Source organism: Prionailurus bengalensis, chromosome A1 (assembly GCF_016509475.1).
Source record: "Prionailurus bengalensis isolate Pbe53 chromosome A1, Fcat_Pben_1.1_paternal_pri, whole genome shotgun sequence".
Classification (NCBI taxonomy): Eukaryota; Metazoa; Chordata; class Mammalia; order Carnivora; family Felidae; genus Prionailurus; species Prionailurus bengalensis.
Window position 1 is genome coordinate 39715091 of NC_057343.1, and position 24082 is coordinate 39739172.

Sequence of the window (24082 nt, forward strand, 5' to 3'; positions counted from 1 at the left end):
TCCCTTTGTTGAAGTCAGCCAGAGGGTCAGCTGCAGATTGGTTTTGCTAATCTTGGCTGGGCTTTTTTATGTAACTGGGAACACGACAGAGATGAAACAGTAGACTCAAGTCGGCGCCACATGGTTTTTTATGCTCCAGCAGTCCTAACTAGGGCTTATTTATAAGCAGTCTTCAGGGAGTCCAAAACAAAGAGCAGAAATCCGCAAGGTAACTTAAGGAATAGGCTCAGAACGAACACACTCACTTTTGCACACTTGGCTGACCAAAGCATATTACAAGGCCAGTGCTGTGAGGGTGGAGTAGACTCAATTTGTTGGGAGGATTTCCAAAGTCACTTTGCAAGGCAAAGCAAATAATTGCAGCCATTAGTTTTCAAAATATTAAACGTTACAGTTGACACTGACATTAATGAATCATGGAAACAAATGTATACTTTGAATACACATAATAATGGTTTTCCATTTCATCGTTTGAAATCTAAGGCCTTACCGTGAGCACGGAAATTAAATGGGTTAAAATTTACAAATGCTGTGCATTTTGTGTAATTAATTTCTCAGTATAGTAAATACAACAAATGTCTGGGGGAACTATAAAAAATTGATAGGTACATCTCCAGGCCTGCTTTTTATTTTCCACAACATTATGCACCAAACCTAAGTACTCATTCTTCCTCTAATGGGCCTGGTGATTTCTCTCATTATTGCCTGACTTATGTTCTTCCTCATCTCCATAATGCATGGTGCTGTATCAGCATAGCCAAGTCTTCCCCAGCCATCACATATTATTTCAAATTCTGTTTTTTTCCATGACAAAATCTCATGTCCACACTCTCAATTGGACCTCTCTTTAATTTTCATCGACTATTAATTTATATAGCATATGATATGAAATCACTTTAATTTCAAATGTAATTCTTTATGTATGTATCTTCTCTTTGCTACTAAACAGGGAGGTCCTTAGTAGAAAGGAATATACTCACCAACCATGTATCACTAAAATAACAGAAAAGTAATTTATAAAAATCCTTAAAGACCTAAAAAGATAAGAGCATTAGTCAAAGAGGCAGAAGTTCAATATTTCAATATAATTTTCAAAGCTGAACAGTGTATGCAGCGAAATACATGATTTAGGAGAATGGGATAAGCAGGCTAGGAAATGTCTACAGAGGTGCAGAGGGAGACTTTAATAGAAATAAACCAGAATCTCACCCCCTTTACCCAACACAGATAGAACTCCAGACAAATTAGGAATTGGAGACATGAGGTACTTGGGGCTTCAAGGCTGACACAAACCTCATTATTATCTCAATTTAACAGATGACAGTGACTTTGAAGAGGTTAAGTAATTGCCTAAGGCTTCACACAACTATTAATTCATGAGACTTGTATTAGATCCCCAAACTCAACATCTTGACTTACATTTAAGAAAACCTTTCTTTTATTTAAAACTTGCATTCCATTCATAGCCAAATCCTGTTAATTTTATTTAAACAATCTGCTTAAAATACATTCTTTACAATCCTCTATTTCTGTTCCGAACTTTTTTATATATTCAATTATAATACACTTATGACAACAACAACAACAAGATGGAAGGGATTTAGAATGAGGATAAAATCTGTATGATCTAAACAAGTTAATTAATCATTATGATAATCAGTTTATTCATCTGTAAAATGGTGAAAATGAATCTGTTATGGACCAAAAGTTTGGGCCTTCCCCCTATTTCATATGTTGAACCCTGACCCCCTTAGGACAGTATTTGGAGATGGGGCCATTGAGGGGTAATTAGAGTTAGATGAGGTCATGGGGGTGGGGCCCTCATGATGGGATTAGTGCCCTGGTAAGAAGTGACTCCAAAAAGCTTCTGTTCCTCCACTCCCAAACAGAAGAAGTCACACAGAGTGAAGGCAGTGCCCTCTGCAATCCAGGGAGATAGTTCTCACCAGAACCAGATCGTGCTGACATCCTAATCTTGGATTCCTAGCCTTTAGAACTCTAAGAAAATAAATTTATCTTCTTTAAACCACCTAGTCTGTGATATTTATGTAAGGCAGCCTAATTTGACTCATACAGAAATATAATACATATATTTGTCCCTGCAAAACAAACAACACACACCCCCACTTTTTTTTAATTATAAAGAGAACGGAAAAGAGTTTTATTCGAGCCCAAGTTAGGACAGCTGCCCAGGATACACATTCTTCACCAAGAAGAGAGTGCTCTGGGGAAGTAACATATGGTACAGGGTTAAATATGCTTGTTTTTTTTTTTTTTTGTCTTTTTTTTTTTTTTTTACATAAAGAGTTACAAATCTTCATGATGAAGGACATTCCAGAAAATTACAGACTTTATCCTATATTTTTAATATGTACAAGCCTGTGTGACTTTAATCTTTTGGGAGCCACGGAAGTTGCTTTGTTTTTCTTTATGTTTGGCAAACTTAAAAAAAATTTTTTTTAATGTTTATTCATTTACTCTGAGAGAGAAAGAGCGAGAGCTGTGCACGTGCACACCCACATGAGTAGGGGAGGGGCAGAGAGAGAGAGAGAGAGAGAATCCCAAGCAGGCGCAACACTGTCAGCTCAGAGCCCCACACTTGCTCTATCCCACCAACTGCAAGACCATGACCTGAGCCAAAATCAGGAGTCAGATGCCTCATCAACTGAGCCACCCAGGTGCCCCTAAAATTTATTTTATTTTATTCTTTGTATTTTTATTTATTTATTTATTTATTTTTATTTTTTTTTAAATTTTTTTTTTCAACGTTTATTTATTTTTGGGACAGAGAGAGACAGAGCATGAATGGGCGAGGGGCAGAGAGAGAGGGAGACACAGAATCAGAAACAGGCTCCAGGCTCCGAGCCATCAGCCCAGAGCCTGATGCGGGGCTCGAACTCCCGGACCACGAGATCGTGAGATCGTGACCTGGCTGAAGTCGGACGCTTAACCGACTGCGCCACCCAGGCGCCCCTATTTTTATTTATTTTTAATGAAGCAGACATACAACGTATTTTCAGGACAGAAATACAGCCCATGCTTTGGGGTTTCGCCAAATCATTTTGACCTTGGTAAATGTTAAAGTACAGCTTCCCTGGGAGTCAAAGATCAGGGCCCATAAATGTTAAGAGTTGAAAATTTCATCCCAAATTGGTTATAAGAATTAGTTGAGATAATATCATTCCAAAAGCATTGTAACAAATGTATAGTAATTAATTTTATTTATTCTCTCACAGATAACTTTATACTCAGTATTCTGAGATAGCTTCCCCCTTATGATATCTGTTATCTGCCCAAAAGTTTTCAATGGCAACCTACCGCCCAAGGAAGAATCCAACTTTTAATGGCTGGTAGGGCACACCAGGTGAGTTAACAGGTTTGAATACTGCAGTCTATAGGGCTATTTTTAGTACAAACTAGGCAATTATAGAGTTAGTGGTTTCCATATAGGAGGAGAGTTCTAATTTAATAAAAAAATTACCTATTTTTCTCTCTCTAAGCATATGAAGCCAAGCTATAACCTCAAATCTATTGCCAGGGTAGGTGCAGAGAGAAGACCTTCCTGGATTAATAAAAAAGTATTTGCAGTAACATAACCAATTCCAAACTATTTTGTTTTTACGTTTAACCCAAGTTTTATGTAAAAGAAGTTTTTGAAGTGCACGTAAAATAAGTTCCATCCATCTTAAAAGCAAATATCTCAGTTCTTAGAAAATAATATTGGAATACTAAAATATATTATGAAATATTTAAAATATGTATATATATTTATTGTAATTGAAATGATATTTTAATATATAAAGGAAAAAACTGAAATAATATGGAGGGAAAGTAAATAATAGGCTCTTATTTTTTTATTACATGTTTCCAATTCTTTATATATTCTTGGAAACAAAACTCTATTTATTTGATTCAAGTTTCATATAAATTTTTTTTCCCTTTTTTCATCTGGGAAGAACTTACAAAATTGTCCTGTGAGAGCTTTATTTTTGAAGATGTGAGAAAGTACTCTGATGAGGAAATTTTAGCCTGTGGAGCATAATCATCAAGGCTGCAGATTCCAGTATAAACTACACAAATACTAGCTCTGTGACTGTGGGAAATCATTAAAGGTGTTATCTCCATTTTATCCTGTATAAAATAGAGGTTAAATTAGTATTTATTACTTACAATTCAGTGAGAGTTTATATGTAAAGCCTTTTGGACTGTACCTACATGTGGTAACATGGCAATAAATGTTTACCTAGTGCATGTCCATTCTCACTTTAGTTAAATGTAAAAGCACATTTATTCATCAAAAAGTAGGAAATCCTAAGAATTTTCAAAATATCTAAAATAAAGTCAAAGTCAAAGTAGAGATGTAGAAACAGTCCTTTGTGTTCAAAGGCATTGTTTTAGTTATCTGTTGCGGTGAAATAAATCACACTAAAACTTAGCGGCTTACAAAATTTTCTCCTGATTTTCAGTATGGACTGGGATTTTCAGCTGAACTGATCAGCTTTAATCCTAGTATTGTGATGGTCACTTGTTCAGCGGGTGGGTGGACTGTGCTCAGCTAAGACTTAGGGATGTATGAACCTTTCTTCTCTTCCGTGTTTTCTTTTCCACATTGTGTCTCCCCATGGCCTCACCCAAAGGGTAGCCAGACCAATTATGTAGGGGCTCATGCATTCCTAGAGCACAAGAGCAGAAGCTCCTACGTCTTAGGTCTGACACTTGAACAATATCACTCTTGTAATGTTCTGACTCAGCAAACCACAGCCCAACCAGAGCTTGTATGACAACAATCTATAAAGGGGCTTACCTATCAGGATATGCAGCTCATTGGCAGCCACTAAAATAATAATGTGCCACAGACATACTGGAAAGGGCGGTAAATTTATAAAGTCAATCAATGAATCATAGGTATCACCTCAGGCACTACTTGGGGGAATTCTTGTTATTGTCAGATTTTTTTACATCATTACATAAACCTGATATGTCATCTTAGTTGCCTTAAAAATCTCTCTGAAATATAATTTTTTATTAAAAGAATAAAAAAACTTGTATGAAGTAAATTTGAATACTAATTAAGTTGAAAAAGTTAATATATAAACTTTAAAGTATATGTTATAGATACTTTGTAAAGTGTATAAAAAATGAACTATATTCTATCTTATAAATGTAGAAAATGAATTATATTATACCTTATAAAGGTAAAATGAAACTTCAATGAGCAAAGCCATGCAGATTTTTCCACTGCTAGAAAACAAATATTATCAGTTATTAATGTTTATAAATTGAGAAATGTCTTCTTATCCATTGGCTGATGAAATCTCCCTCAAAATTCTGTATTGCATTATATTACTTGCATTTAACAAATTAAAAAAGTGAACTCAGTTCTAAAGATTACATGGGATAGCAGACCTGATATTATTAAAGACTGTCCTACAGCATACAGATAATGGATAATAACATCAAAATATATGTTTTAATGCATTACTGAAATTGCCAAAAAGCAAGAGAAAGAAGAGGAAGGAGAAGGAGGGGGAAGGGGAGCAGGAAAAGGTAAGAGATGGCAGATAAGCAAAAAGATAAAGAATGAACTGAAACCTGAAAGGTTACCAGTAATTATTAATTGATTAATTAATTAATTGAATAAATACTTATCAATCATCTATTATTTTCCTACATACTATTCCAGACACTGAGGATCTATTGGTAGGAAAAAAAGATAAGGATCCCTGCTCCCATATACTTTATATTTTAGTGAGGACAAACAAGCATTAAATACACAAATAAGTAAAACATATAATATGCCAACAGAGGTTCATCTTGACTAACACATTAGTGTAGCAATCTACAATCTTCACATACCAATGCAAAGCTTGTTGGCCTGACCTTTTGAAAGCCAGAGTGCACTTTAAACCTATTTGACAAAATGCAAGGACAAGATCTATAAATACTGACAGGAAAGAAAAAAAGGTTAACTTTTTTCAATTCTTGTTAGACAAACTACACAAAGAAGTGATTCATATTAATAATAAAACAAATAGTTTCTAAAAATAACTGTGTAATAAACAGCCCTGCAACATGACACATAATTTATAATATACTACATTTCGAAGGAAGTATTTATTCCCATTTTTCAAATGAAGATTATGCAGAAAAAACATAGCAGGTCTGAGATTATCCTCAGAAGGAACTGCTTGTGAGGCTGTTAGCTGGAATCTGGGGAACTTGGATTTCGAGGGAGTTCACCATTCTCAGAACTCATGAGGGGCTCATTGTACTTAAACTGTGTATGCAAACAATACGGTTTACATTGAATACTAATTTATCATCTGAGAGTCTGGAATTTTGGTATGTGCAAAGTAGGACACATTTGCATTGAATAATGAGCTTTGTTGGTAGACAATATTTCACATGTTACAACTCACTGTTAGAGGAAATGGGCAAATCTTGTGTGACTCCACTGGAAAAGGACTCTTGGAAGCTTATACCTGGTTTCCTCAGGAATTTGTCTCGTGTACCTTCTCCCTTTGTGTTTGCTTTGTACCCTCTTGCTGCAATTAGTCGTAACCATGCATGTGAGTGCATGCTGAGTCTGGTGAGTTCTTTTAGAAAATTCCCAAACCTGAGGTTGATCCTGGGGACCACTGACACAAAGACTCTGAGAGCTGAACTTATTTGTCCTTCCCCATGGTATCTGATTTAAAAGATTTCAATAATATGAAAACTCCTAGTCAACCGAGAAAATAGGAAATAATACTGAACAGAGTGATGGTAATATTACTCTGAAGGAGAAAAACTAAGATTCTTACCAGAAGCAAGGTCATATCTATCATATACCTATTTCTCTTTAACAAATTTTTATTAAAAGAGTTTCTATCAATGAGGTAGACAACCATATCAATAAGTTATTATTTAAAAATCACAAGTCACAATCCCTCTTTCCTCACTTTCTCCAGAGTATTTAAAGAATTTTTAAGAGGAACTTAGCAGGTCCTGTTCCTGATTAATATAAAATGTAACTTCAGAAAAAGCAAAGACCTTTTGCTTCTTGGTCTTCTCTTTTTAGTTTTCTAAAGAAATTCTCTGTAAACAGGAATAGGGAAGAGGATATGATGTAATCTTAGCCTCACGCTCAATGAAACACTTTCTTTCACTCCATTTTCTTCTTGAATCTGTTTCTCTAGACAACATTTACCTCTATTTTATCCAAAGTCATTCATCTTCCCAGTATGCTAAGCTTGCATAGCCCTTTGTGTTGTGACCTACTGATATCAGCTAATCCCTGTAGATACAGAGATCAGAGGAATGGAGCTGTGTTGGCAAGACCCAATGTCAGCCGACTACCCATGGCACCTACTTAAGAATATCAGGTCTCATGGGGGTTGGGAGGGCACTTGTAATGACCACCTGGTGTTGTATGGAGGTGTTGAATACCTATATTGTGTACCTGAAATGGATATTACACTGTATGGTAATTAACTGGAATTCAAATAAAAATTTTAAGAAAAGAAAAAGAATGTCAGGTCTCAGTAAATGCACTAATTGTATTGTATACTTGTGCTCTGGATGTCTGTGTGTCGAGGAGGATATAAGGGTGAAAGGAAACATGAAAATAATCTGTGGAAGAGGGAGATTAGTGAGAGTATGAGGAAAGTGAAATAAAAGAGAAAAAGAAACTTCTGCTTTGGAATTTGTCCTTGGACTAATTTCACCTCCTGTATGCTCATTTTGTCAATGATTAAAGAAGGTCTTTGATAATTAAATAACTATGGCCTAACAACTTAAATTAAAACTTGTTGACAGTTTAATATTTACTTTCAATTATGATTTATATAATTCTTCGTTAAACAAATATTTGTAATGTAACTACATTTTGCTAGGTATTAAAGAATACACTATTCAGCAGATAATATAATTCTCTAAACCATGTATTAACTTTAAAGAATTAAAATATATCATTTCGACATAAATTATTTGACTGTTACTAAAGCAGTCTCAGAAAAGTGTTTTGTTTTTTCTGGTGAATGTCGGTGAAGAAAAAAGTGACCTTTTCCTCATGAGAAAATTAACAATATATATTTTTATTTCATGTTATGTTTTTAGTATGCTAAAACAGCATTTTTAAGAAGAGAAGCAGTTTCTTTCTTTATGAAATGCGGAAATAAAGATGAATGATGTGAGAGTTTATAATTAAGATGACCTTGACTTAAAGTTATTAAGTAAGTGTTGAATTGTGTTCAGAAATTAAGACATAATACCAGGTCCTTGGATTAGGAGTGTTTGCAATCATTCATTATTCCATAATTGAGGTCACTGGACTTATAAAATGTACTATGTCAAAATTAATTCAGTAATTCATATCCAAAGTCCTTTATGCACTTAGAAGCTTGAATTAAAGTCTGTGAATTAACAACAAAAAATTTTGTTTACTTTTTTGGTTTTTCGTATAGCATTAATGCTATCTAAAACTTTATATCATTAAAACATATATTCTTATTTCTTGAAAGTTTTTGAGTATTATATTTGTATGTGTTATTGCAAATATATGAATTGTAAGGTTGAATATTAAACTCAGCTAGCATTTGAAGGACAAGATTAAATTATTCTGATAACTATTTATGATAATTTTACTCTTTGGCTATTGCAATTATAGAAAATAATTAATTTAATTAAACCATTTTTATTTATAAACAAAGTATGGGATGATATTTTTTTTCCTATGCTGTGCTTTTTATTCCCATGACTTATTCATTCCATAACTGGAAGCCTGTATGCCCCACTCAGTAAAGGAAATTTTTATGTCTTCTACTTTGTACTCAATTAAATTATGCATAATGGTTTTAAAAATTATGAACTAGTGTTAAAATAATGTGCTAATAAACCTTTTGATAAAGCCTTTATTGTTATTTATTATTTTATATAGTTATTAAAATATTCTTGCTCATTCTTATTTGATTAAAAAAACCCTTTAGACATGATTATAAATTTTACTAACACTGTCATATAGTAAACTTTGGTAACATTAGCAGCTTTAGTAAACTCAGAATATGTCAAATATAAGCTAAAATACTAGGTTGACTGGGAAAATTATCACTTTCTCTAATCATCCATATGCATGCAGTTTGCAGTGTGACTGCAAACCCTCCCATCAAAAAACGGAATCAATTTCCTCAGGCAGGCTTTGTGCTTTTCTTTGGCCAATAGAATTTTTCAAAGTGATGGTATATTAGTTCCAAGTTTAGGCCTCAAGAATCTTCATACAATTCTACTTCCTATTGAAACTACCATAAGAACAAGCCTGAGCTAGCCTATTGGTAGATAAGAGTACAGGTTGGGGTAGAGAGGAATTGTCCAACTGAGAATGTCCTAGAACAGTCAACATACAACCAAGACATTACCTCATGACAAGGGTGAAGTCAGAAGAGATCAACAGTCAGCCCTAAGAATATTCACAAGCCTGCAAACTAGTGCGAAATAATAAATGTTCTTATTTTAAGTAACTGAGATTTGTGGTAGTTTATTACAGAACAATAGTTAATTGAGGTGCCTAGGAATGTTTTTGTTTTTGTTATTGTTTTAAAGTTCATTTATTTTGAGAGAGACAGAGAGAGTGTGAGTGGGGGAAGGGCAGAGAAAGAGGGAGAATCTCAATCAAACTCTGTGCTGTCAGCACAGAGTCCAAGTGGGGCTTGAACTCATGAAACCATGAGATCATGACCTGAGCTGAAATCAAGAGCCGGACATTTAGTCAACTGAGCCACCCAGATGCCCCTAGAAAAATGTTTTTTGTATAAACATTATGTTTAGTATACAGTTTGGAATTTTTTAAATTTTATTTTAGACGGAGAGCACAAGCCAAGGAGAGGGGCAAAGGGGCGGGGGGGAGAGAGAGAATCTTAAGCAGGCTCCATGCTCAGCATGGAGCCCAGTGTGGGGCTCAATCCCATGACCCTGGGACCATGACCTGAGCCAAAACCAAGAGCCAGAAGCTCAACCAACTGAGCCACCCAAGGTCCCTGAGAATTATTTTGGAAATAGATTTTTTAAGTGCTAGTGTGAGACCCTGCTGACACATTTGTTATACGACTAAAAAGGTGCAGATATTAATTCTTTTGATTTGGACTGCACTTAATTGGATTAGATTTCAAAGAAGGGAAAGAAAAGTGAAATACACTAAACAACTGAAATAAATAGATTTGGAAATTCCAAACTCAATAAACAAAACCAAGAATTCACTAGATGTGTTTAAAGGCTCACTGAACAAAATTGAAGAGATGATTGGTGAACTGAAAAATTGGAAGAAAGAAATATCCAAAATGAAAAGAAAAGTATTAGGAGTCATAGGAGGTAGAATCAAAAAGATGAACAGAATAATGATTGGAGATCCAAAACGAGAGGAAGAAGAAAATATATCAGAACCAATATTTGAAGAGTCATTGCCTGGAATTTTCATGAAATTCATGAAAAATGTCAAGATAGAAATTAAAAATTACTATAAATCCTATCAGAAAATAGCACTCCCCCCCAATATTCAGAGACACATAATTATAAAACTGTTACAAATAAAATATAAAAACTAATTATTTTAACAGTAATTGACTTTAATTTTTTTAATTTTAGTTAAAAAAAATTTTTTTTCAGAGACAGAGAGAGACGGAGCATGAGCCGGGAGGGGCAGAGTAAAAGGGAAACACAGAATCTGAAGCAAGCTCCAGGCTCTGAGCTGTCAGCACAGAACCCAACATAATGCTCAACCCACGAACCATGAGATCATGACCTGAGCTGAAGTGGATACTTAACCAACTGAACCGCCCAGGTGCCCCAACAGTAATTGACTTTAAAATGAAGAGGGGCGCCTGGGTGGCTCAGGCCATGATCATGATCTCGCGGTTCATGGGTTCGAGCTCCACGTTGGGCTCTGTGCTGTCAGCTCAGAGCCTGGAGCCTGCTTCAGATTCTGTGTCTCCCTCTCTCTCTGCCCCTTCCCAGCACATGCTCTCTCTCTCTCTCTCAAAGATAAATAAACATTAAAAAATTTTCTTTAAATAAATAAAATGAAGAAACCGATTTTTCAATTGTATATGTGATTTATCAAAGAAAATATTGTACATAGGGGAACCTGAATTGAAATACATTTGTACTTGACTCAAAAGTTTTTATGTTTTCCTCTGCATTGTATTTCTCCACTTCATATATTCCTAGCCTTTCCAGATGCATTGCCCCTAATTGGTTTCTTTAACTTCACCTAAGCTGAGTAAATGACAATTTTACTTTCCTTGTTTTCATATTTTTTGGTTTTGTTGTTTGAAATTGTATCTTCTTTTCTTAGTGATCATCACTTAACATAAATTGTATGCAGAAAGTCATCTAATAAGTGCTGTGGATGATTTTTTTGGCCAGTTATAGAAGTTGTGTTTCTTTTTTTTTTAAGTTTATTTATTTATTTTGAAAAAGAGAGAGAGTGTGCATGAGTGGGGGGGCAGAGAGAGAGAGGGTGAGAGAGAATCCCAAGCAGGGCTCCACATTCAGCATAGAGCCCAATGTGGGGCTTGATCTCATGACTGTGAGATCATGACCTGTGCCAATATCAAGAGTTGGATGCTTAACTGACTGAACCACCTAGACACCCCTAGAGGTTTTATATAACATGCAGTAAAAGTCCAAAAATGCTGATGTTTTCCCTAAGAATTAAAGGAAGTAGGGAGATGAAGTAACAAACTATCATCTTGATGGTTGGTAAAGCAGAACTGGAGGGCACAGCTTGCATAAGCCTTCCTGCATTTTTCCCCTTGGGATATGCAAGTGGGGCAAATCATATCTGCCAAGCTGAAGTTTAAAACTAAAATGGTTTATATCACATAACATTATCATTATGACCATAATTACCATCTTAATCCACAAAAATGCCTGTATCAACATGATGTATATTATTAGGATGACGGTGTGAAAAATTAGAATAACTTGATTTATCTTCTAGTTTTTCCTCTTACTGGATACAGCTCTGAGCAAGTCACATAACCCCTCTCTCACTGTCCTCCTCTATGAAATGGGAATAAGAAAGGCTTCCTTGTTGTATAATTTTGTTTAATAAACAAAGTATTCTGTATGAACCAATTTGTGAGACAAATTATCACAGTATCTTACATAGGAAAGCCACTCAATAATTGTTAATAAAATTATTATTACTATTTAAATATAAAAATCTACCCATGAGAGATTATAAATGTATGAATACATAAAGTCGTAATAACATATAAAGGGTTTTTGAAGAATTGAAAATAAAGTTGAATAATATAAAAATTAATGACAATTACATTGTATAGGCTATGCATTTTGGGGAATGAATCCATACTTAGAAAACTTGGGAAAGAAAGTCTTACAAAGTCATTTTTACCTTTGAGAATCTTTAGTATTGGCTCTCCAAAAGTGGTTCATCAGTTTCTGGTTTAATTGAGGAAATTTTTATCATAAACATTCTTGTGATAAATATAGGATGGATGATAGTTTGTTAATCATTTTGACACACTAAGATATATATAGATATATATATATAGATATATATATATATTAAATGTAGCAAACACTTTTGAATGTTAATGTATATATCATGTAGCAAAAGTATATATGACTATCACATCTAACCCGTTCATACCTAATAAACAATCATAAGATACTAACATATTTTGGAATGTTTAAAGATACAATCATAGGGGCGCCTGGGTGGCGCAGTCGGTTAAGTGTCCGACTTCAGCCAGGTCACGATCTCGCGGTCCGTGAGTTCGAGCCCCACGTCAGGCTCTGGGCTGATGGCTTGGAGCCTGGAGCCTGTTTCCGATTCTGTGTCTCCCTCTCTCTCTGCCCCTCCCCCATTCATGTTCTGTCTCTCTCTGTCCCAAAAATAAATAAACGTTGAAAAAAAAAATTAAAAAAATAAATAAATAAAGATACAATCATTAAAGATAAACTTAAGAAAGCATATAAATAAATTAGATACACTGAAGATAAATCAAATTATATCTACATAAAACACATGGTATATAAACTTTGCTGAACTAAGCACTTAAAATTAACATACACAAAAAATGAAAAAAATAGATGTAGGAAAGCATTATCCATGTTTATCTGACATTGCTTTACTAAGGCAGTAACTTTAATATTTAAAGAAAAATAACCCTGATTTTGGATTGTAATACACTACCTTCTCAAAGCTACATTATTTAATTGAAAGAACAGATTTTATTTCAATTATTTTTGTCCCTGTGACGTAGTTACTCTATAAATCCTTAGTTTAGCAGTCACTATTTCAAAATCAGAAAAATCATGATTGCTTTTGTGCATCATTCTTGACAAGGTTTTAAGTCAAGTAGCATTAGTAAAGACTATATTATAGAAAATAGAAGTCCAAAAAAATTCTCAGACAGATTTCAGCATAATTTCTCACCACTTGATATAAATAAAACACAGCAGAGGCATCCCTTTTTATTGCCTCAGGGAACAGAGAAGCCACACTCAAAAGGAACTCTTCTCTTGGGACTATATCCAAGAGTGGCAGACAAATCTTTTACACTAGTACGGAAAAAAAAACAGTTCAGAGAACTCCTGCTTATGTATTCACACTTAATAAATCCAATTTTAGCAACATCCTTATTTAAATGAGAACAAATTCCCTGAAGCTTTTATTCCTCACCACCTTCCCTCTTCCATATCTTTATTTGAGACTTCCATTTAGATTTCTGGATAAAGTTCAACTTCAGCTAATTTAGTGTGCAGTGTTTGCCAAAACAAAACAAAACAAAACAAAACCTTCCAATACATTAACACAGAAAGTATATTTGCAAGCATCCAATATACCCATCTTGTTTTCTGGCCCCCGGGCATAAGCACTACCTGAAAATTTTCTTTCCCAAGAGATATTGCTGGGTACATTTACTTGTCATTACAATGGATACTTCTTTAATAAAGATATAGTTCAGAATATCTATTCAATCACATCAGTATGAGTTTCAGATATTTCTTACCTTCTAACTTGAGATTAAACCTCAATGACACAATAAAGTTCTTTAAAGAACAAATAAATATATTATTTTATTGTTCTATTTGAAAAAAAACAATTACTTGGCATACATTTATAAGCTGGAACAAATTTCCATTCACTAAAAATGACAGTTTCTTAAAATAATAAGTTTAGCCCTCTATTTTCTATAATACAGTCTCTAATAATTCTTCCTGACTTAAGCTTTTATATATTCTAGCCCTTCCATTCCTAGGCATTTACACTCACACAAAAATTTATCCACAAATTTTCATAGTTTTATTTTTAATAGCCTCAAATTGGGAACAACCTAATCATCCATCAACAATTGAGTAGATTAAAAAATTATGGTATATCCATAAAATGGAATGTGACTCAACAATGAAAAGAAATTAACTATTGATAAACACAAAAATGTGAAAAAATCTGAAAACAAACACAAGCTGAGTGGAAAAAAAAAGACAAAAATGAGTACATGATGTACTATTTCACTTATATAAAATTCTAAACAATGTGAACTAAACTATAATGATGGGAAGATTAGTAGTTGTGAGTAAGAGAATTGGGAATGGTCTCAATATATTCATTCGGGGTTGGTGAATATATTCATTAATTCAATTGCAATGTTATTTTAGGGGTTTATAAATATATCAAACAATCAAATTGAAAAAAATAATCAAGTAGTATACTAAATATGCACAGTTAATGGCACATCAATTTTACTTCAGTAAAAATATTAAAATGGTGGGGCACCTGGATGTCTCAGTCAAATAAGCATCCAACTTCAGCTCAGATCATGATCTTATAGTTCAAATCCCTCATCGGGCTCTGTGCTGACAGCTCAGAGCCTGGAGCCTGCTTCCAATTCTGGGTCTCCCTCTCTCTCTGACCCTGCCCTGCTTGTACTCTGTCCCTCTCTCTCTCTCTCTCAAAAATTAAAAAAAAAGAAAATAAAAAAAACCTTAAAATTATTTTAAATATTAAAATGAGTCATTAATTAACATGCTAAATATTAGTCAATGGATGTACTTACAAATGAATAGGAGAAATTATGAACATGGATAATTTTAATTATAAGTTAATGTATAAAGGGAAGCTACAGTAAATCATAATATTAAATATTAATATTAATCATACTGTATATATATCCTATTTGCTAAAAATTATTTTGTTCTATTTTAATTTATATTTTGACTTTTTTTCTCTGCTTAATAAACCAGGTATGGGGGAGTTGTTATACATTTTTAAAACAGCTTCATAATTCCAGAATCAGTAATAAATGTGATACGAATGGAAACTCTTTGGGTTTTAAAAAATAGGTTGCCTTAGGAATTAAGGAGTGTGCTTGCTGTGCATGATAAGCACCTGGTGTTGTATGAGGTGTACTATATTGTACATCTGAAACTCATATAACACTGTATGTTAACTAACTGGAATTAAAATGAAAACTTAAAAAAATAAAATAATAAAATAAAATATCATTGGCCATAAAAAATAAAAATAAATAAAAATGCATTGCCTGTACATCTGTCATTATTTAAATATGGAATACATCATATAAACACAGTACATAAATGCCCATACTTTAGTTTTACTATCAGCAAACTACTTTATAAAAATCAACTTGACTATCATTGATCCAATCATATCATCTGCTCATAAGATATTTAACAAATTTATCTAAATATAAACTCTTCAGTTTACTTGCTATCAATGGAGCATCTATACTGGAAAGTTAAAAATGGCATCAGAAAAGGCATATTGAAAGAACAGTGAAATATATGGTTACCAGGAAAAGAGAGTAACCTTTGTGTTTTAATAATAAGTATCTGATTAATTCCAGACCTCTATTTCAATTCATAGCTATAATCTTGTATATTTTGGCTTGATTAAAAAAAAAGACTTAATGAAACATCAAATGGGGAGTAGAGAGACAATTTGCAATCAGAACTGAATTATCCACTAACGCAATTCATTCCACAGATTCTTAGGATAATGTACTCTTCAAAGCATATTTACTGATGTGTTGCTGATAAAAAAAATCCACCTTCTGGAATAGCAAATTGGTTATCACCACAGGTAACAACAACAACAACAACAAACTTTTGCTGGAATTAAATAAAAATTTCTGAGCCAGGTTTGACAATATGAAAAATGTGAAAACTAGTGGACAATATGAAGATATAGATAAAATATTTCAGAAATAAATGCAGATTTGTAATCACTGTTTATTCCACTAGGAGAAATGCACTTAGAATAATGTAATATTAACCATAACTTATTTTAGAGAATAGTCAAAAAGCAAAGATACCAGGAAGAACTTATATTAAGTTGTAAAAAGTAGAGTCTGAGTTAACTAGGAGAGCAATTCTCTTATTGAGAGTTGTAGAAATAGTAGAATATTTAGACTTCCTTTTCTTCTCATGAGAGAATGAATGATCAATGGATTTAGTAGGAGTATTGTCTCTTACGTCCATCTTAGATGTATTTTTTTTTCATTTCCTAAAACTGATTTTTTTAAATGAAGTGTTTCTTTTTTTTCCTTTTTTTTTTCAGTTTCTTTATTTCAGAGAGAGAGAGAGAGAGAGAGAGAGAGTGAAAGCGCATGAGCGGGGGAGGAGCAGAGACAGGGAGACACAGAATCCAAAGCAGGCTCCAGGCTCTGAGCTGTCAGCACACAGCTGATGAGGGGCTCGAACTCACAAACTGCAGATCATGACCTGGGCTGAAATTGGCCGCTTAACCGACTGAGCCACCCAGACACCCCATGAAGTGTTTCTTGTAGTCAGCAATCATTTGCCAAAAACGATAATTTTGTCACTAGTAATTCTATTTACTTTAACACTTACACACACACACACACACACACACCCTATTGTTTAACTTGTATATTTTATTATCAGGTTAATTGCTGAGGCACTATAGGGACAATTAAAAATTAGAGACTCCTTTTGATGTAGAAACATTCATGAGTTGTTGAAATTTTTGGTTTAATATTTATTATTATGAAATTGTGACTAGAATATTTTCCTATGACAAATAAATAAATATTTGTAGATAACCTGTGCCTTTTCAAGTTCCCCTCCCCTTTGTATTTTTAAATTAGTTTCCCAAGGATTTATCTGCAATATACTGTTATTCATCACTTGAGTAAGGAACTTTCTTAAAATTAAAATTTGCCTACAATCAATACTGAAATCCTAAACCTTGTGAGGAAAAATGCTTCTTACATAGTTGATACTATATGATAATTGCATAATGCTTATAATAAAATACACATTATGGAATTCCAAAAGAAAAACCAAACTTTAATTTAGAGGAGAACAAGGTATATGTGCAGCTGCTTATGTGGACAAATAGCTTGATATGTTATTTAAAGTTTGTTCACACACTCAAATGTCTAGATCATATAGGGACAATAATAATTTATATCACTTATTACATCTATTTTTGCTATATACAGAAAAATAAATTTCACAACCCTATATTGACTGTGATGGACAATGCTTGTGCCATATTGAGAATGACAGCTGAGATGAATCAAGGACAACCATGCAAGCCAAGTTCAAAAGGAACTGACGTGATGAAGAGCAATTTTACCACAGGCCACAGAGTGCACCAGATCATTGACTGCAAGCTCTTTAGAACTGCCTGTGTTCATCCACAATTATATAGGAGGGACAGAAGTTTGGGAGGTGGGAGGGAAGTCATCACATTTAGAACTCCAAAGCATATTAACACTCTTTCTGCAAAGCTCACCATATTTCATACATGCTTACCTCAATGCTTTTTGATAAATTGCTTAGTCAAAATAATACTTGAGAATGTGCTAAACAACTATAGTTGTACTTTACTTGTCAGTAAATAGAAAACTTTGATCATTCCTTACTGCACAACTGTGCTCTGGGTGATGATGGAGTTAAAGAGGAAACAAATGCCTGATCACATGGTGATGGTGTAGAATGTGACACATTTTAACTGTGAGTGTTTTGGGGGAATAACTTTTCCACTCACCTTTTGAGTTGCCAGTTCAAAAGTGGGTTCTCAGTGTGGCTTTCTCTAAATTCAAAGATTAAAACAGGTCATGGACCGCTGGGTGGCTCAGCGGGTTCACTGTGCCCTAGAAAATTTGTTTGCCACATATTAGACACTCAGTACATATTTTGCCAAATAGCTTTATGAATGGATTTTATAAGTGAAAAACTAGAAGGACCACTAGTTTAATATACAAACTATACATGTGCAATGCATTATAATTATGGAGCAACATATAGCCATTCATATTTCATAAATGTAAGTGTTAGAGTAAGTTGTCCAAAACCATAGAACCAGGAATCACAAGTTTAGGTTTATGCAAGAACTATCACTAAAATACGTGTGTCTCGGAAAATTTCTCATGGAATTATGGGGGGAATTCATTAAGATAATAGATGTAAAACATTGTGTACCATTCTTGGCAAGTATTTCATATAAGATTTAGTAACAGACATCAGTAGCAAAAAAAAAAAAAATGTGGCAGTATAGTTTAACCTGCCCTTCCATAGATGTGACTGTGTTGGATTTGGAAACATTCCATTTTCCCTGCTTGCATCACATTTCAGTATGGAAAGACTGCATTTTCTCCCTGTTCAACTCAGGAATAGCATGTGACCACAGTGGCAATGCAATGTAAAAAGATGTGAGTTACTTTGAGGCAGAAACTTCAAGAATCAAGGGCAGATGTCTCTTCTCCTCTGCTATATTGTATAGAAGTATTCAAGATGGAAGCTGCTGTCATTTATCCTATAACTTAGATGACACTGAGAGGACCAACCAGTGACCCAAAATGGAAATCAACTAAAAACGGGAACTACTGTTTTTATAAACTTCTGTGATTGTTAGACTGTTTTCTAGAGCAGCATAATGTAATTTAATCTGACAGATTTAGCAACCCTCTTCTTATTTAATTAGAGGCATTCAAATTTTGGTGGCAAGATTACATAATGAAAAAAAATAATGCTAGTTATAGCATCTCAAAATATGATCTAGAAATCTTAGAAGAGCAGTCTTGAATGTCCAGAATTTAAATTTTCAAAGCAGGCATTTTTTTTTTAAACAGTGAAGTTTTGAAAAACCTCGCCTTAAAGGAACCATATTATAAAAGTTTATACTGTAAACAATGGATGAGAAAGAAAGTAAATGAAGAGCCAGGCTAGCACAGGGAAGGACACACCTAGAAGTGAAGACAGTGTATATATAGAAGCTAGTGAGGACTAGTGTTTAGTGTAGTGATTCTGCCAGGGTACATAGGAACACCCTTCCACTCAAGATAAATGCATAGATCTGAGATTAGAGATGTGCTCAGGGCATTTGAGGCGGTCTGAGCAGCATTGCGCCTTGTCTGCAATTAACCAGTACCAGAGTGATGCAACACTGAGGGCTGGTACATGGTGAAGCTCTTCTAGGTTGACTCTCTGAGAAAACCTCTACTTCCAGCCTAGATGTCAGATGATTAGGGCCACAAAATTGACTACAGGTAGTACAAACAGAAGAACCATAAGGTTTTCAAAAGAACCGTGAGAAACAATAAATTGTTATTTTATATTTAGTACTATTTTGCTATGCTGTGTAGTTGTAAGCTAGGCCTGCCATAACAAAATACCAAAAATTGGGTGGCTTAAACAGCAGAAATGTATTTTTTCATGGTTCTGAAGACTGGGAGTCCAAGATCAAGGTGCCATCGGGATTGGTTTTTCATAAAGTATTTCTTCTTGGCTTGTAGATGGCTACCTTCTAGTTGTGTCCTCAGTTTTGTTTTGTGGTTTTTCTGTTTCATTTTGTTTTTGTAGTATTCTACTTGTCAGTTCATTTATGTCTTTGCCAAAATCACAGACTTAATTATTATAGCTTAATTGTTATAGCTTTATAAAAAAATGGTATCCATGCAATTTCCTCCTTTTGTTAGATTTTCTTTATTTTTTAATGTTGGCTTATTCAGAAGTAATGTTTTTAATCTCCAAAGCTATTTTTCCCCTGGGTTTCTTTAATTATTTTTGCTTAATTGCATTGTGGTCCTAGAATGTTATTTGTAAGATACAAGCCTTTCTGTATTTGATATGTGATCACTGACAGCTTTCAGGCCTCACAGCCCCCTTCCTGTGTTTGCACTGTATCTGGACAAGCAGATAAAACTTGCAGACTACTTGCAAACACTCATGCTTGGGTTCTTTCACAGGAATCCCTACCCTGATCCCCCATCCTAACCACTAAACCAGAAAGTCCCATTGTGTGAGTAGTAGATCTGTTCATGCCTTCTTGATGCATTGTGGCATCATTGGTCTTGACATCCAAATCATTTTGAATCCCTGATAATTATGTATCTTTAACAAATCATATTGCTTTTTACTTATAGTGTCCAGACCCCCTTTTTTAAAAAATATTTTTTTATTTTTGGAAAGAGAGAGAGAGAGAGAGAGAGGCAGGAGGAGGGGAAGAGAGAATCCCAAGCAGGTTCTGTGTTATTAGCGTAGAGCCCGACATAGGGCTTAGACTCACAAACCGTGAGATCATGACCTGAACCAAAACCAAGAGTTGGATGTTTAAGTGACTGAGCCACCCAGGTGCCCCTGTTTAGCCCTCTTTCAAAGCATTTCTTGAGACACACACACACAAAAAAAACCAACAAACTATTAGAAATTATTGCATATCTGGTAATATTTATTTTATCCATTTCTTTGATTTGCTGGTTCTCATAGTAAATACTTTTCTTAAAGTTAGGTTCCTCAGTAAATAATTTGTGTTTGTACAATGTGATGAGTTTATATATATATATATATATATATATATAATCTAAAGGCACATTATATGCATACGTATTATATACATAGTGAAATAATTACCCCAATAAAGTTAGTTTGTCCATAACATATAACACATCCTTAACCTCACAGTGTTACCAATATGTGTGTATAGTGAGAACTTTTAAGATCTATTCTCTTAGCAACTTTCAAGTATACAGTATACAATACAGCATTGTTAACTATGGTCATCATGCTGTAAATCATATCCTCGGAACTTATTCATTTTACAGCTGGGAGCTTGTACTCTGACCATTTTCATCCATTTTCCCCCTCACATCCTCTTTCCCCTGTCAACAACCGAACTACACCCTGTTTCTGAGTTAAGTTTTTTTTTTTTTTAATTTCACAAATAAGTGAGATCATACAGTATTGGTCTTTCTCTGTCTGATTTTACTTATCATAATGCCCTTAGAGTCCATCCGTGTTTTCCCAAACAGTAGGATTTTCCTTCTTTTTATGTCTGAATAAATATTCCATTGTGTATATACCCAGAAATAGGATTAGTGGATCATAAGGAAGTTATACTTTTAATTTTTTATGCAACCTCCATACAGTTTTCCATATGCCACTTTGAATTCCCACTACGGTATACAAGTCTCTTTTCCTTGACATCTTAACCTGCACTTTTATCTCTTTCCTTTTTGATTATAGCCATTTTAATAGGTGTGAGGTGATGTCTCATTGTGGTTTTGATCTGCATTTCCCTGATAATTAGTGAAGGCCTCTCTTAAGCAGCCACCTAGTGGGGGGAAACACTGCACGTGATGGTCTTTCCCTAAAACACAACCTTCTATTTGTAAGCTACCTTTTTACTTTCATTACCACATTACAAAATGTTGGAAAGCTCTCTATGCAGCACCCTGGACTCTTTCAGGAGAGTCATAATCATAATGTATCTCCTGCTGCAGCAACTAACAAAAGGCATATATCCTTTGGAGCAAGGTTATAAGGAAACATCGTTTCTTGTTTGTTCCACTACACCCACAGTGTCCTTAGGGGCTCCTAACAACATTTGTGATATGACTGCACTACCATTATACTCTAGATAACAGATTATAAGTCTAAGTATTTAAGAGGTATTCTTGTTGTGTTCAAATAACCTAGCAAATACGAAAGTCGCCAATATAATTGAGTATTTTTTCACTTGTGCTTTAAAATTTTTTTTTTTCAATGTTTATTTATTTTTGGGACAGAGAGAGACAGAGCATGAACGGGGGAGGGGCAGAGAGAGAGGGAGACACAGAATCGGAAACAGGCTCCAGGCTCTGAGCCATCAGCCCAGAGCCCGACGTGGGGCTCGAACTCACGGACCGCGAGATCGTGACCTGGCTGAAGTCGGACGCTTAACCGACTGCGCCACCCAGGCGCCCCTCACTTGTGCTTTAAAAGGTGCTGCTTTGTTTTATATTTTCAATACCATTTGTTTGTTTGTTTGTTTCTTCGTTTGTTTGTTTGAAGTAGTCTCCACACCCAACACTGAGCCCATCACGGGTCTTGAACTCACGACCCTGAGATCCAGACCTGTGCTGAGATCCAGTTGGAAGCTTATCCAATTGAGCCACCCAGGCACCTCCCATTTGATTATTTTTATATAATGTTGAAAAAAAGAGATAACCAAACACTGAAAGGAATTTGGTTTAAAATAAGGCATGATTTAATTCTGACCACATTTTTTTTGCTATAATCTAAGTGATCATTTATATTCGATTTATAGCTATAATAATTATTTCAAAGAGCACCAGGTGTCAAAATGCATTTTAGAATGAGAAACATTTCATTGTTGATAAAATAAACAGGTTATAGCTGTAATTAATAGATGAAATATACAATCATTTAGTTATTTTATAATTTTATTTAATCCTATAGCACTAAAATATCTGACTAGACAGCTGCAGAGACTGAGAATATGAAGGTTAGTAATATTCCTTTCCATCACTATGCAAAGCATTGTTATCTATTTTTATATACAAATTGATGTATGATAAAGTACATGTTTAATTTAAAATATAGAATAACAATGAGAACCTTGCAATCATGTGACTTCTAATTAAAATTACAATAATATTGGTTTTATTGGCCTTTTGAACAAAATACACAGAAGTAATTCTTTCTGTTAGAGGAAAACGTTGGATTAAAAAATTATCACATGGATGCCTGGGTGGCTCAGTTGGTTAATCATCTGACTTGAGCGCAGGTCGTGATCTCGCACTTCATGAGTTCCAGCCCCGCATCGGCCCTGTGCTGACAGCTCACAGCCAGGAGCCTGCTTCGGATTCTGTGTCTCCCTCTCTCTCTGCCCTCCCCCGCTCATGCTCTGTCTCTCTCTCTCTCTCTCTCTCTCCCAAAAATAAATAAACATTAAAACTTTAAAAATTATCACAGTAAATATTACCATGAGGTCATTTCTAAAATGTATAGAATACGCCTATATACTAATAAAAATAGATATTTTAATGGCTAAAAATGTGTACATATAGAAAATTTGCTCTATCATTTTCATAAGCATATCTGATACATTTAGTGCCTAACAAAGATTGTGAAATCTTCACACACACACACACACACACACACACACAATGTCTTCTGAATTAGAAGTTAAAATAAAATATAATGCACTTAATAGGGATTTTTATAAGATTTATATTCTGGTGGGGGTATATTTAAGTAAACATATTTTTTCTTAAATCTTACGCTTTCAAAGATTTTCCTGAAAACAAATGAACACTGTTAAATAACTGAAGTTATTTATCTTAAGGGATTTCAGTCAATGTAATCTAGCCAACAAATGAGCCTAGGTATTGAAACTAGAAAAAGCTTAAGTGAACTACCGACTCAAGTTAAGCATAAAATCTTCAACAAGATAATATTTAGGCTTACTTACCTCAAATGAAAATGGGAAAAAATGCTTGTTTTAAAGGATATAAAGTAAAATTATATTCTGAGACAATATACATATGGAAAATATCATTTTCTTCTCTCTCTGTGTATTTATATTTTCTCAAAAAATTACTATACCACTATAGCTATTTGGACACACTTCTAAACTGATACTTTTTTTCTTAAATAAAGTTTAATTATTTATTTTGAGAGAGAGAGAAAGAGGGAGTGTGTGTGCAAGCACGAGCAGGGGAGTGGCAAAGAGAGAGAATCCCAAGCAGGCTTCACACTGTCAGCACAGAGCCTGAATTGGGGCTTGATCACACGAAACGTGAGATCA